This window comes from Perissodus microlepis, chromosome 10 (genome assembly GCF_051167445.1).
Source record: "Perissodus microlepis isolate ML-2025 ecotype Zambia chromosome 10, ASM5116744v1, whole genome shotgun sequence".
In the NCBI taxonomy this organism is placed as follows: domain Eukaryota; kingdom Metazoa; phylum Chordata; class Actinopteri; order Cichliformes; family Cichlidae; genus Perissodus; species Perissodus microlepis.
In genome coordinates, this window is record NC_140470.1 from 7,722,573 (window position 1) to 7,734,690 (window position 12,118).

The following is a 12,118-nucleotide window of genomic DNA, read 5'->3' on the forward strand; positions in this document are numbered from 1 at the left end:
TTGAACCAGAAACCAAAAGGATATTTGAGGATCAGTAATGTTTGAACTTCCCCTCTATCTGCCTCTCTCCTTCTCTCTCTCAAATTCATTCAAGGCATTTTCTCCCTCCGGGCTTTCCTCACATGGCCACTTCACGTGGGAGTGTATCAGAGTCTTTCTATGACTGCATTAACTTTGGCCTTCAGAAAGAGCTCTCTCTCTCTCTCTCTCTCTAGAAAAAAAAGGAAAAAAAAGACAAAAAGGCTTCGCCTGCAGACCATTTAATCATAAGCTGTAGCCCACTTTGGTATGTGAAGTGCACTTGCCAATGAGATGCTGCACGGTGTGATGGAAAACCTCTCTGCTACGGTGATTCAGCATGCTGTTGATTCCTAATCAATCTTTATTTTCTGTAATTCAAAAGAACACGCGGCACTGACGTTGAACGAGTCAGATCTCCCCGAATATGCAGAATTTTCTGCAGCCCGATGTGGAGATTTTCTCAAACTTCTATTTTTGATTTATTAATAACCCTAGCTGGAATTAGATGAGCAATAACTGGCAGTTTCTGCGCTAATAAGGAGAGCTTGCTCAGCACGAGGAATAACAAAGAACTATAAGCACGAGCCACGGGGCATGTCAACAGGGAGCAGAGGTGGGGGAAAAACAATCTGTCAGTGCGTCAGAGCATCCATCACTCCATCACCGCTGATTGCAGTGAGAGGCGTGATGGGGCACAGCCGGCTGACTTTCTCTCAAACAGCCGCTCCTGAACTTTATCATGCTGAGAACTCCAGCACAGATCGGCTATTTGCGAGGGATCCCACAGATTAATGAACGGATGGATGAATTTCCACATGTGAGAAATGAGATTCAACTGTTACATTTTATGTGACGCCCTGAAGGTCCCCCAAGGTCCCTCGATTCAGCAATCACTGCTCGAGACGTCCTTGCTCTGCCTGCTTTTTTTTTTTTGTTAAAGAGGTGATTTAGCTCCTAAACTACCCATATAGGTCACACTGATGCTCTGATTGTACAATCTCTCTCTCCGTGGGGGAGATAAAGTGGGGTGGAAAAAAAAAACTTTTATTCATTCCAGACTTGCAATCGATGGGACTTGTCTGTGAAGTGGATCAATAATGCCTCCCTTTGAAATCATCAATCACGTCAGTGGTGAATTTAAAAAGCGTAATTAGGAACAGCGTTCTTAAACATCCTGTATTGACGTCTTCTTTGGTATGGAGAAAGACACCATTCTGCATCATTAACTTTGTATTATTGCCTGATGGAGCCTGCTGCTGCTACTTCCCCACCTGCTGAACTCGGAGCGCTCTGTGTGATTGGGCTTTCAGACCAAATTCTCCCTTCTTTCACTTGCTGATGGGGGGAAGTGAAGCTTGCAGGCCTAAATTGGCTGAAGTATTGTAATAAGCCCGGTCCATACTGGAGCTCAGGCCGTGGCTTCACAAAGCTTTGTATCAGAAATGTTTATGGGACTGAGCATGTGTAATTTTCTCTGTAATAATCTTATCTGATTACTTTTGCGGAGGCTCCAACGTGACAAGACATTACATAGCCGTGAGCACACATTCTTAAGCTTCCACAACTGGCCACGGTCTTCAGTGTTGTCGGTCTGTCTCTCTCTTGTAATAAAAATGGTATCAATACTGCAGAGAGGGCAGGTGGGCGATTGTAATGGAGTAATTTATTTTAGTTGTCACAGAAAAATAAGTCTTTGATTAGGGAGCTATACACATCAGGCTGCACAAATAGAACCTTTCATCAAATCACAAAGCATGTGACACTATTGACCAGGAGTCCTCTATCTGGGTTTTTATCTTCCCCAACAAGATTCATAATACAATATGTGAGCAGCACAATGAGGCAAAATGCAAGCAGAATATAGCATAATATAGCTCATGCTCAAGGCAAGTCATGTGCCATTCTTCCAGATGAGTAGGAAATTTTGGTCAGAGATGCGCACAAACAAGCTTAGAGGTAAATGAGCAATATTCAATATTCAAGGTTAGAATACTGATTATTGAAGTTAAATGGCAGGTCAAAACATCCTCACCTCAAGGCTGCTCACTCATTTTCTTTTCGTGAAGTTTTCCGGATTATGCTTTAAATTCATAAATTAATTTCAAGACATCTAGGAGGGAATATACAGATGGGTGACTGAACTTTATTTGAGCTACATGTCCAAAAATATGAAGCATAACACCTATACACCTTGTATATACCTATACATGTACTGACGTGAAAATATATACATTGATGAGTATGAAATCATGCCACAGTACTTAATGTCACTGGGTCTCAACCCTGACTGACAGCTGCTCTTCACAGCAATCCCTGAAAACATTTGTGCTGCCTTAAAAACATTTGATTCAGCTTTTAGTCTCCATCATGTTCAGATGCTTACAGCATTGCAAACTAGAGACCTGTATCAGATTAAAGGGAAAAAATACCTTCAATACATTTTCAGTGGACTGATGCATTGTTTCACCGAGTTTCTGCACTCTCTCAAGCTTACATTTTATTCCACTCTGACACCTCTTTCATATACTGAGTTGCGTTAATGTTAACAGGTATGTGTTTAATTCTGTTTGATTTTGCTTTTGTGAATTTTAGATCATTTGCTTAATTATTGAATTGAATTATTACTTGTTTTTTAAATTTTGATTTGTACCCATTATACTTTATTGTATTTACTTTCCTTTTAGATTAGTTTGGACTTTACAGGGATTTTTGTTTGTTTTTGTTTATGTCGTATTTTATTTTATTTAGCCATACACTATTCTGATTATTTAAGCTATTTTGACATGGGTTGTGTTTAAGTTTTCCAACTGCTGTAACAAAAGAATTTCCAATCTTCTGTGATGAATAAATTATAAATCCAACTCCGATGAATGCTGTCTCATTTCACTCTGTACTGTACCACTGTACATGGTTGAAATGACAATAAAAGCCACTTGACTTGACTTGAATGCCATAGCACATGATTTACACCATTTTCACACTCCTGAAACCATTCAGTAAACGCGTGTACCCTTTAGATGGGAGCACTGTCATATATGTAAGTCCATAATATGTTTAAAACCTTACCACAGCTGATGAAGCTGCTGTTATTTTGTCTACAAAGCTCGTTAACCAAATCTAATTAGACTAACGAAAAATAGACAGCTAAAGGCTAATATTTATTTACTGGCCTATATAGGAACTATTTTAATGTATTTCACTAATTTCACGTCCAAATATTCAGCCGTCCAATCGCGCTTCAAGTTCACTGTCCCTTTAAACCACTCGGGCGTCCTGCGCAGCGCACGGCGCAGTCTGGAACGGTCCCAGCTACAGCGCATGCGCCAGAAGTTGCTGCCGCAGACAGCAGCAACAGCAGTGATTCGGCAGCACAGGGCAACGGGAGAAAATCTGTCCGTTTTAAACCATGGCGACGTACTAAACGATGCCTTTCGCAGAGGTAAACGGAGAGTAAGTAGTTGTATCTTTATAACACGCCTGCTGTCCGACACCGTGTGACGTCCTCTGAGAGTGTGGCGTAAATATTAGGAAAGGTTGAGAAGGCAACAATGGGACTGTGTATGTTTCAGACTGGCTGGCTAGGTTAGCTAGCCAGGAGCCTGGGCAGTCAGCTGGCACGCTGACTGGTAACATACAGGTTTATAGCTACTGTACTGCTCTCCTGCATTGGCCCTGTATCTACTGTAAAGCTCCCATCAAAGGCTTAAATCTCTCTGATACTCAACTATGTTTTAGTTAGAGGGAAAAGCCATAAATTCTCGATTAGAGCTGATGATAACTGTACAAACTGGGCTTGTGTTGTGTTCAGCTGGTTAGCTAGTTTATATTGTGCAATGTAACAGCCACCAGTGCGGATTAAGCTGAGCTGTATTTGCCTGCTAAAGTATCATCGTCATCATCATCACACTCGTATGTTCACCGATTAAAAATGTCATCAACAATGATGCAGGTAGTTTTGCTCCTCACCTCAAGCTAAATCGTAAGTGGTTCTCCAATAAGAAGCCAGTTGCGGATGAAAGTTACAAGTTCGGTTATTTTATACTGCTTGCTACCTTCAAAGTTGTCTACCCCTGGCTAGTGTCCGATATAATCATGAAAGCGTGCAACCATTTGCCAAGATTTAGAGCCTCGGCCGTCTCCACTCGACTGTACAGATGCTGTGCGCCCTCCTTGCTCTCCAGGCGCGTCTGCAAATGGCACCTCTTAAACATAACGCCACGGGGAAGTGTTTCCACCTGCAAAAGCAAGTGTTAAAGGTGATAACAAAAGGTTGACGTCACCGAGCTCATCCTGATCCTGCCGCACAACCTCGACCGCTGAGGAGGTGGAGAAGGAGGAGGAGGAGTGCAGGAGTAGTTTCAGAGGACGAGAACAGCTTCTGTTTTTAATGCTAGGACGTCTAATGGTTCGTGTCTGGAAGGAAAAGGTCTATCTCTGATCAAATTTCGGGTATCCTAAGGGCGCACTTAACTAATGGGATCATATCGACGTTTCTCCCCCTCCGAGCCCAATCTTTACACGGCGGAATGTTAATGTTGTCACAGCCTGTCCGTGTTGTCTTTGGCTGCTCTGCTTTTATTGCTGTAATCGGTCTGTAATGTCATGGAGCTTGTGACGGATTTGATTAAAAGGCAACTCTTCTGTTCTATGACTGGCCGGACTATGGAAGTTATCTGCTTTGCGCTTCACATGGTAAGACGATAAAACTGTGAAATATCCAGCGATTTAAAAAAATAAATAAATAAAAGTGTTGTCTACATTTGCATGCCCGTTTTGAAATAAAAATGTAAACACACACACACATATACATATATATATATATATATATATATATATATATATATATATATATATATATATATATACATACATACATATACATACACACATATATATATATATATATATATATATATATATATATGTGTATATATATATATACATACATACATATACATACACACATATATATATATATATATATATATATATGTGTATATATATGTATATATATATAATCTGTCGTTATGTAAAAAAGCCTTTTATCTCTTCTTTACCACGACAAAGGTGGGACTGTCTAGTGTATAGCAACGAGGGAAGGATGTGCTCTGTGATATCCAGGGCTTACTCAAACAAGAGCCTCACATTACTTGCCCAGAAGTGCAGTTTTGCAATGTAGCTTTCTTCCTCTATATTTTCCAAAGAGCGGATAATTAAATTTCAGACCTTGTTGTCGGGGAAACTCGGGGGGTGCGGGGGGGGGTGTCCCTAGAACTGTATTTTTTATTTTATTTTTATTTTTTTGGCAATTATCGTGTAGCAGGAACCCTCTTTGCATTGGGATGCTATGTTTCCCAGCACAATGAAGCTTAATTGGGGCTCAACAGCAAATTAATATAAGGCCTCTGCCCATCTGTAAAATGCAGTTCACCTCTAATGACAGCAGTTATGTCAGTGAATATATCTGTGTGTGTGTGTGCGCGCGCACCACTGGGTATGTGGTTGCTTCTATTTAGGTCTGAAAATGACGTGTTTGCTCTTAGTTATAGAGGCTGCAGATAAGTCTGGATGTCATGAGCGCATGGTTCATTCGTTCATGTCACGCTGGTCAGCTCTGTAGAAAATTACAGCGTTCCAGCAAATTGAAATACCACTTGAATGTATGTGTTAATTAGATCTCTGCGTGCCTTTTCAAAAGTGTCTCTCCTCCTCTGCCCATGAGTCATGTGCTGACTCTTTGACCTGTCACCACAAATCCTGAGTCTTTGCTGAGGGCAAACTGAAAGAAAAGCAAAGTTTTTTTTCCCTTTTTTTTTTTCACCTTCCCAGCCAGCCACTGACAAATTTGAACATATTGATCTACACTAAGGGCAGAGGAGGGCAATTTCCTTGTGCAGCATCTTGGCTGCTATTGCCTCTCAGTTTGTTGTGGCCCGCAGGTGATGTAAAACTATGGCATGGGGGGAAAAAAGCTACATATTGTAGAGAACACACATGATTAGAGGCTTTAGAATAAGTCGAGTGTGATTGTAATGCACGCCTACGCAGTTTTCCAGATGCTATTCTTACACGTTGTTCTTGCAAACACATGGCAAAGCAGATATTAGTGAGTGATGACTAGCTTCAAAAGGTTCAAACCAATCATTGTGAGCACCTTACACTGAAGCCCAGATAGTTTTGTGTTGCAGAAGGTTCTCCATTCAACAGCCAAACTGTCTGATTCCCAACATTAGGCTTGTTTCAGACAGCAGTAATAAGAGGATAACATCAAAGCTCTGCTTTATTTCTGAGAGACTTCAGAGCAAGACTATGAATAACAGATCACAAGGTACAAAGAGTGAACCAGAGAACTTGGGCAGCTTTTATGTTTCAGCTGTTGTTGGGATTCACGGGGAGCTCATTAAAACACATTGATGAGGAAGAGTCCCGATCCTCTGATTGTTGACTGTGAAATTGCTCAGCTAACCAACATATTTTTGATGCAATGATTTTTCTGTGCCGGAATGAGCCTCTTGGCTGATGCTCATTTTTTGGTTTATTCAAAGCCAGTGATTTGATGTAGCATTTTAGAGACTGTACTTGAAATGGAAATGTGTAACCGTGTGCTCTTCCCCCAGTGCAATACATTTGTACCTTTCTTTTTTTCTTTTCCTGCAGGGTCCTGTGTATGTTTAATCGCTCACAGGTGTTGTCAGTGAATTTTATGCCCAGCATATTTTTTATTTTCCACACCTGATCATTTTAGATGAGAATGATTTGTTGACTAGTTCCATTTGCTAAATAAGGCTGCCCCTCTACCCAGGTGCCAGGCAGAAGGACTGAGATTTCCTAGGTACCATTGATCTTTCCGCCAGCTCCACCTTTCAGTCCTCCCATCACCAGGGCAGCTGTCAGCCCACACTCACCCACTCAGCCACCCACCACTTGGAGAAACTCTCTCTGAGGCCACCCAATGTCTTCTCAGCTGAATGAGTCTGGTTTCAGACAGTGAACAGATGTTTGGTAGCCTCTGTGAGAAAGTCAGGAGACTCAGTATGTGGGTCAAACGCAGGTCAGACTCAGCATAGAGAACTGCAGCCACATGATACATCCAGATCAAGTGTTTACGACATGATGGGCAACTTCTGGATATCTCTGAGAAAAGAGACTCAACTGCAGGACTGAGGCTGTGGGTCAGCTGTTTGCATGGTATTCAGTTTGGTTCACGTGGGTGCTTTTATTTTGTGCAGTGACCGCAGGCAGTAGCCTTCATATGAAGATAGTTTGTTTCTTTGTTTGCTGCATTTTTGTGCATAGATTTGCATGCTAGCTGGCAGGTCCAATTAGGGTAACAAAAAAAAGAAAAGAAAAATAAAGCCCCACTCTTGCTTGGTAGTTTGCATAATCAGCAAAGCCGAGCCCTTAAGCCAGGGAGTGATGTTACAAACACAAGGAGCAAAGGGCTTTCTGAAATTGTTATGTCTTCAGCTTGAGGGTAATCATGGACAAATCTCTAAGCCTCACAGTGCCATTCACAGGAATAACAACAGTTAGTGCAGTAGGACGAACGGGGCTAGGTCTAGGGGAACATCTGTGTGATCAGGCTTGTCAGAAGCATTGCAGATGACGGGGTTGTTTATCCACCTCCATCTTCACAGGAACAGCAGAAGAGCAGGGCAGATACTGTTATCTGTTTATGGCACAAGATAAGGGCATCTCAGTTGGATCACTGACCCTCCACTGGCACTCTCCGCCCCCTAGTACCAAGCGCTGTCTAATAAGAGGTCGCCAGACGAGTCCCATATCACTCTTAAGTGATCCTAATAGATGCTATTAGCATGTCCACGGTTATTGCTGCAGTTTACCACTGACCATGCCAACTGTACATGTCAGGGCATCATTATCCACCGACAGGGAGGCTCAGAGTCTGACCCAAGTCTGTGGGGTCAGAAAGAATGCCACAACAAAGCAGCAGTGAAGCTGTAGAGGATATCAAGTGGTGGGGATATAGGGGAGAGTGAGCTCAAAGTGTCATAGTTGGCGCAGACATTAGATAAAGCTAAGCTACAAGAGGATTAGAGAGGGAGGAGATGTAAAATGCTCTCGGCTAATTGGGCTTTATTTTTAATATTTCAGAGGGTTCATTAGACACTAAATTGGTGAAGTATTTCAGCTCTGTCTGTTGCCTGAGAGCCTTTTTCGGGACAAGCTTTACAACCTGAATAATGGCATATAATTTTTGTTAAGGCCTGGTCATTGAAAATAGCACACTGGTATATTAAAATTCTCCCTTTTCCCCTCCTGTTACAAGGTTAGATTTCATCATTTTTGCCCAAATACAAGCTTAGTTGCAGGCCTACATCTGGGTCAGTGCATTCTGACTTCATCTACTTGACTTTTTTTTTTTTCTCCTCTATGTAATTTTGAGCAGGTCACAGTTGCCTGAAGGATATACTTTAGGGTATCATACAGTTGTCTTTCAAACTGACAAAGCAGTGAATGACTTTGACAGTGGGTATGGGGCTCAGAGGCTTGGTCTGGGTGTTAAGCTCTGTGCTGAGAGAGCTGTCGAGGAGAGTGGTCAGTGCACAGCACTTTGCCATGACCCTCCACAGCTTATCATCAGTTACACCACTTCTCCGGGCCTCAGTGTGTGGGTGTGTTTTTTCTGTGTCCGTGCAGCGTGCTGGAGACAGAGTGGTGCTTAGAATGGGGTCCTTTATAACCTCCTAACCCTCTGGTCCTGTTTGCTTCAATTGTTGGCCACAGTGAATGGTATCTCCGTGCCTTGAAAAGTAACCAGATGACATTCTTCCTGTTGTTCAAAAGGGCCCGGGGTTCCGTTGTAAAAAGCATCTGAAAGGATAGGCTAAGACTGTGACCTTCAGAGGCTAATCTCTGGCATGTCATTCAGTGCCTATTTGAAGCAAATGCAGACCTTTCTCCCTGGTAGCAACGCACCAGTTCAAACAAAGAAATTCCTTATCAGTTTTTGGGTTTTTTTTTCCTTTTCCCAGAACCACCTTCTCCATAAAGGAACCAGAGGATGTTTTGTAGCAGCTGAAGTGAATCGTTATTCCAGACAGGCAGTGTGTCTGACACCTACATTGTCCAAACAGTCTCTTCAGCCTGTGACTGAACCCTCTGTACACAGACCTGTGGCATCAGCAGCCCCTCTGTACTGAATGCTGAAATACCGCTGCTGCTGTGAAAGCAACGGGGATGAAATGCACTTAGTGAGACAGTAAACATCGGTGGAGCTCTCAAACTATCTTACGTTGTTTATGTCTCCTCCTCCTCCTCTCCGGTGTATTTGCTGTGTTCAGCTGGCTGAGTTTCCTGGAATGTGCAGAGATGCAGTTGTCGCTCTGTAGGGGGATGTTGGCTTTAATCATGGTTCATAGTTCAACTCTGTAGTTGGACTCAACTGAGCAGCAATCAGACAAGAGTCACATTATTCTTCTGAACTGGCAGACCACACTTGATGTAGCTGTTTTATTATGAAGTTTGCTCTTTGCTCAACAGATTCAGATCATTTTTTCCCCTCTTGTATATGAAGAGTTTGAAAAATGAGCTAGTTAAACTTTGAACCACAACTATTGCATTTCTGACAACACTTGAAAGGGAGCAGCCTTCACAGCATAATACGGTACTGCTATTTAGTTGTAAAGTTTTACTTTTCACGACTCGCTCTTTAACAGATGCTTTTAGTCCACACCTAATGAGACTTTACCATTCATCTATTCAAGGGGATTTGCTTTTCAGCAAATTCACTTTAGTGGCATTGAGCTGTCTTTGTGCTTGTCTAAAAGATTTCTGAGAGCAGGCCTCCCATTGCAATGTTTCGTCTGTGCTTCATGTGTACCACCTGTATGGGGTTAAGACTAGGGTCAGACCTCTTGCAGAAGTCCATTGTCTGGGTTCCCGTTTTGAGAAGCTGGATTGTGCTAAGGACTGACATAAAAAAGGAAAAAGCTGTCAGGTTTATAGGGCCTCTTTCGTCAGGCATCTTTCAACAATAAATGATTGGCATATCTCCTGCCATTTCCCCCTTTTGTTTGCGGCCATTGAGTTTGAGAGCAAATAATGAAATTGACCATTATGTGCGATTTGTTTGCATCCCTTGCCCGCGTCCCTGAGCACATGCGCACACATAAAAAAGCGAGGTTGTTTACAAAGGAAGCATTGGATTAGAAAAGGAAAATGCCAACTTTTATCATGCCACTGCACAAGCATTTTGCATTAGTCAGAAAATATCCCCTGAAGTGGTGTAACATCCGCAGAATGTGATTGAGATAGAGGGGGGAGACAGGGTGGGAGCAAAGGAAGAAGGGTGGGCCACAATTTGAAAGGCATACTTGAAAGTACTTGCAGTAAAGAGTCCTGAGGCAGGTCATGTTGCTGTGTGACAGAAAAGCATTAGTCTTGCTGTGTATCTGACGTCCCAGGCTCTCATTGCGAGGGCTTGCCTTCTCTGCGTGTCAGCTTTCTGTAATTAATAGCCAGTAGCCCGCTTACCCCATCAAGGGACCAGGTGCTGCTTAGATCTGCTCTGGCATGGAAAGACAGCAGATAAGCTGGTCGTGGGTTTTACAGTTATCAGGATAAAACCCACAGATGTCACCAGCCTCTCTATATAACTCAGTTGATTGTGTACATATAAACACACAGTTGTAGACCTCAAACAAAGGGATGAATTTTAGTGGTGCACCGCTGATGGACGGCTTGTTGGTAAAGGATGCGGTTCATTTAGTCTATTTTGTGTCAAGCACCATTGTGCTCATGTCCTGTGCTGTTTAGCAGGACTTGCGGCCCTGACAGATTGCCATCCCGATGGGGAGATTTACCCAGCCAGCACTGCCAATGGCACTGACACCATCATTAGACTTTGATCAGCTGCATTCTGCAAGGGGAAGAAGAGAGAGTAATATTCTTGATCTAATTACTAAGAGGCATTTCAGGCAGTGTAATGTGTGATTTAACCTCTTGTCAGAGGCTATAAAAGGAAGCTGGGTTAATCTTCCTGGCAACCTCTTTTCCACGCAGGGGAGAGTGCCTTTAAATTTCCTTTTCCTAGGAAGCTACTAAAGGCCAGCATCCCAGTGTGGTATGCTAGCACCACTTCTCCTGGCCTTCCAGTTGACATCTCTCAAGGCGAGAGTTCTCTGACCTTTGAATGTTCGCAACAGCTGGTTTGCAGGAACTCGTGCATTTGCAGAATTGCAAGAAGAACAAAAAACCCTGTCCTTTGACTTCTGTATGCTTCCTCCAAATGGATTGTTTTGCAGCCTCCTTTGTTACTCTCCCTCGTTCTTTTGCTCCCTCTCCATCACCACCCACACACTGCAGCATGAAGAGTGCAGGGGACTTGATTGAACAAATAGATTGTAAGTGGAAACGAGGGGTTTGGGTTAATCAGTCAAACATAGTTAAACAATTCTTTGGACATGAAGGGATTAGTCTTGCCTGCGTTGAGCTCATCAGAACCAATTCTTCCCAGTGCTGGCTAGGCTTTTAGGGCCAAGGGCCATGGCCTCTCTGGCTCCATGGAGAACCACACACGCACCCCTCAGCATGCTCCATTGCCTCTGAATGCCCCACCACTCTCCTCTTCCTTTGTTACAGACTACAATTGGAATGATGGATTAGCAAATTAAATGCAGACCTTTCTATTCATGGCTATTCTCGCTTAAAGTCTCATTCACTGGATCTATCACAAACCTGCTTTAAAATGGTTACCAGGTTCACTCCATGTCCTCTAATTCCTTCACAAACATGTCTTTTACACTTAAACATTTTGTGAGAAAATGGTCCACTGACTTTTTCCCACCATAAAGGGCTCTCTGTATCTTGTTTTTACAGGATGACTTCCTGTACGTTTTCTTCCCTCTTCTTTTTTTTCCTCTTTTAAACTGAGTGCTGATCACACTGATAGGAAGTGGCCCTGATATGATGATGTGTTGGCAAACGCAGAGTGTACAGCTGCAGCCAGCCTGAGCCTGCTCTAAATTAACCGTGTCACTGTCTTTTCCGTGTTCCTGAGAGCTGAGCACTGACCCTGTTGGCCCATTCATATTGCATTTTTTTCTGATATCATGTTATTTCACAGTTTTAATTG

At 42.7% G+C, this 12,118-nt stretch overlaps 1 protein-coding gene across 3 annotated transcripts in view; it reads left to right on the top strand.

The window, feature by feature from the left end:
- The first annotated feature begins 3,331 nt into the window (after positions 1–3,331).
- Positions 3,332–12,118, top strand: part of fam222ba (family with sequence similarity 222 member Ba) — a 31,893-nt gene continuing 23,106 nt past the window's right edge. Inside the window, exons 1-2 of one of the 3 annotated variants that reach the window (XM_084941713.1) lie at positions 3,332–3,460; positions 4,691–4,713. The gene's annotated coding sequence lies outside the window, so the exon portion shown is untranslated. Of the gene's footprint in view, positions 3,472–4,690; positions 4,714–12,118 lie in introns of all 3 variants that reach the window. The other 2 variants (XM_084941711.1, XM_084941712.1) reach the window with 2 other exon arrangements.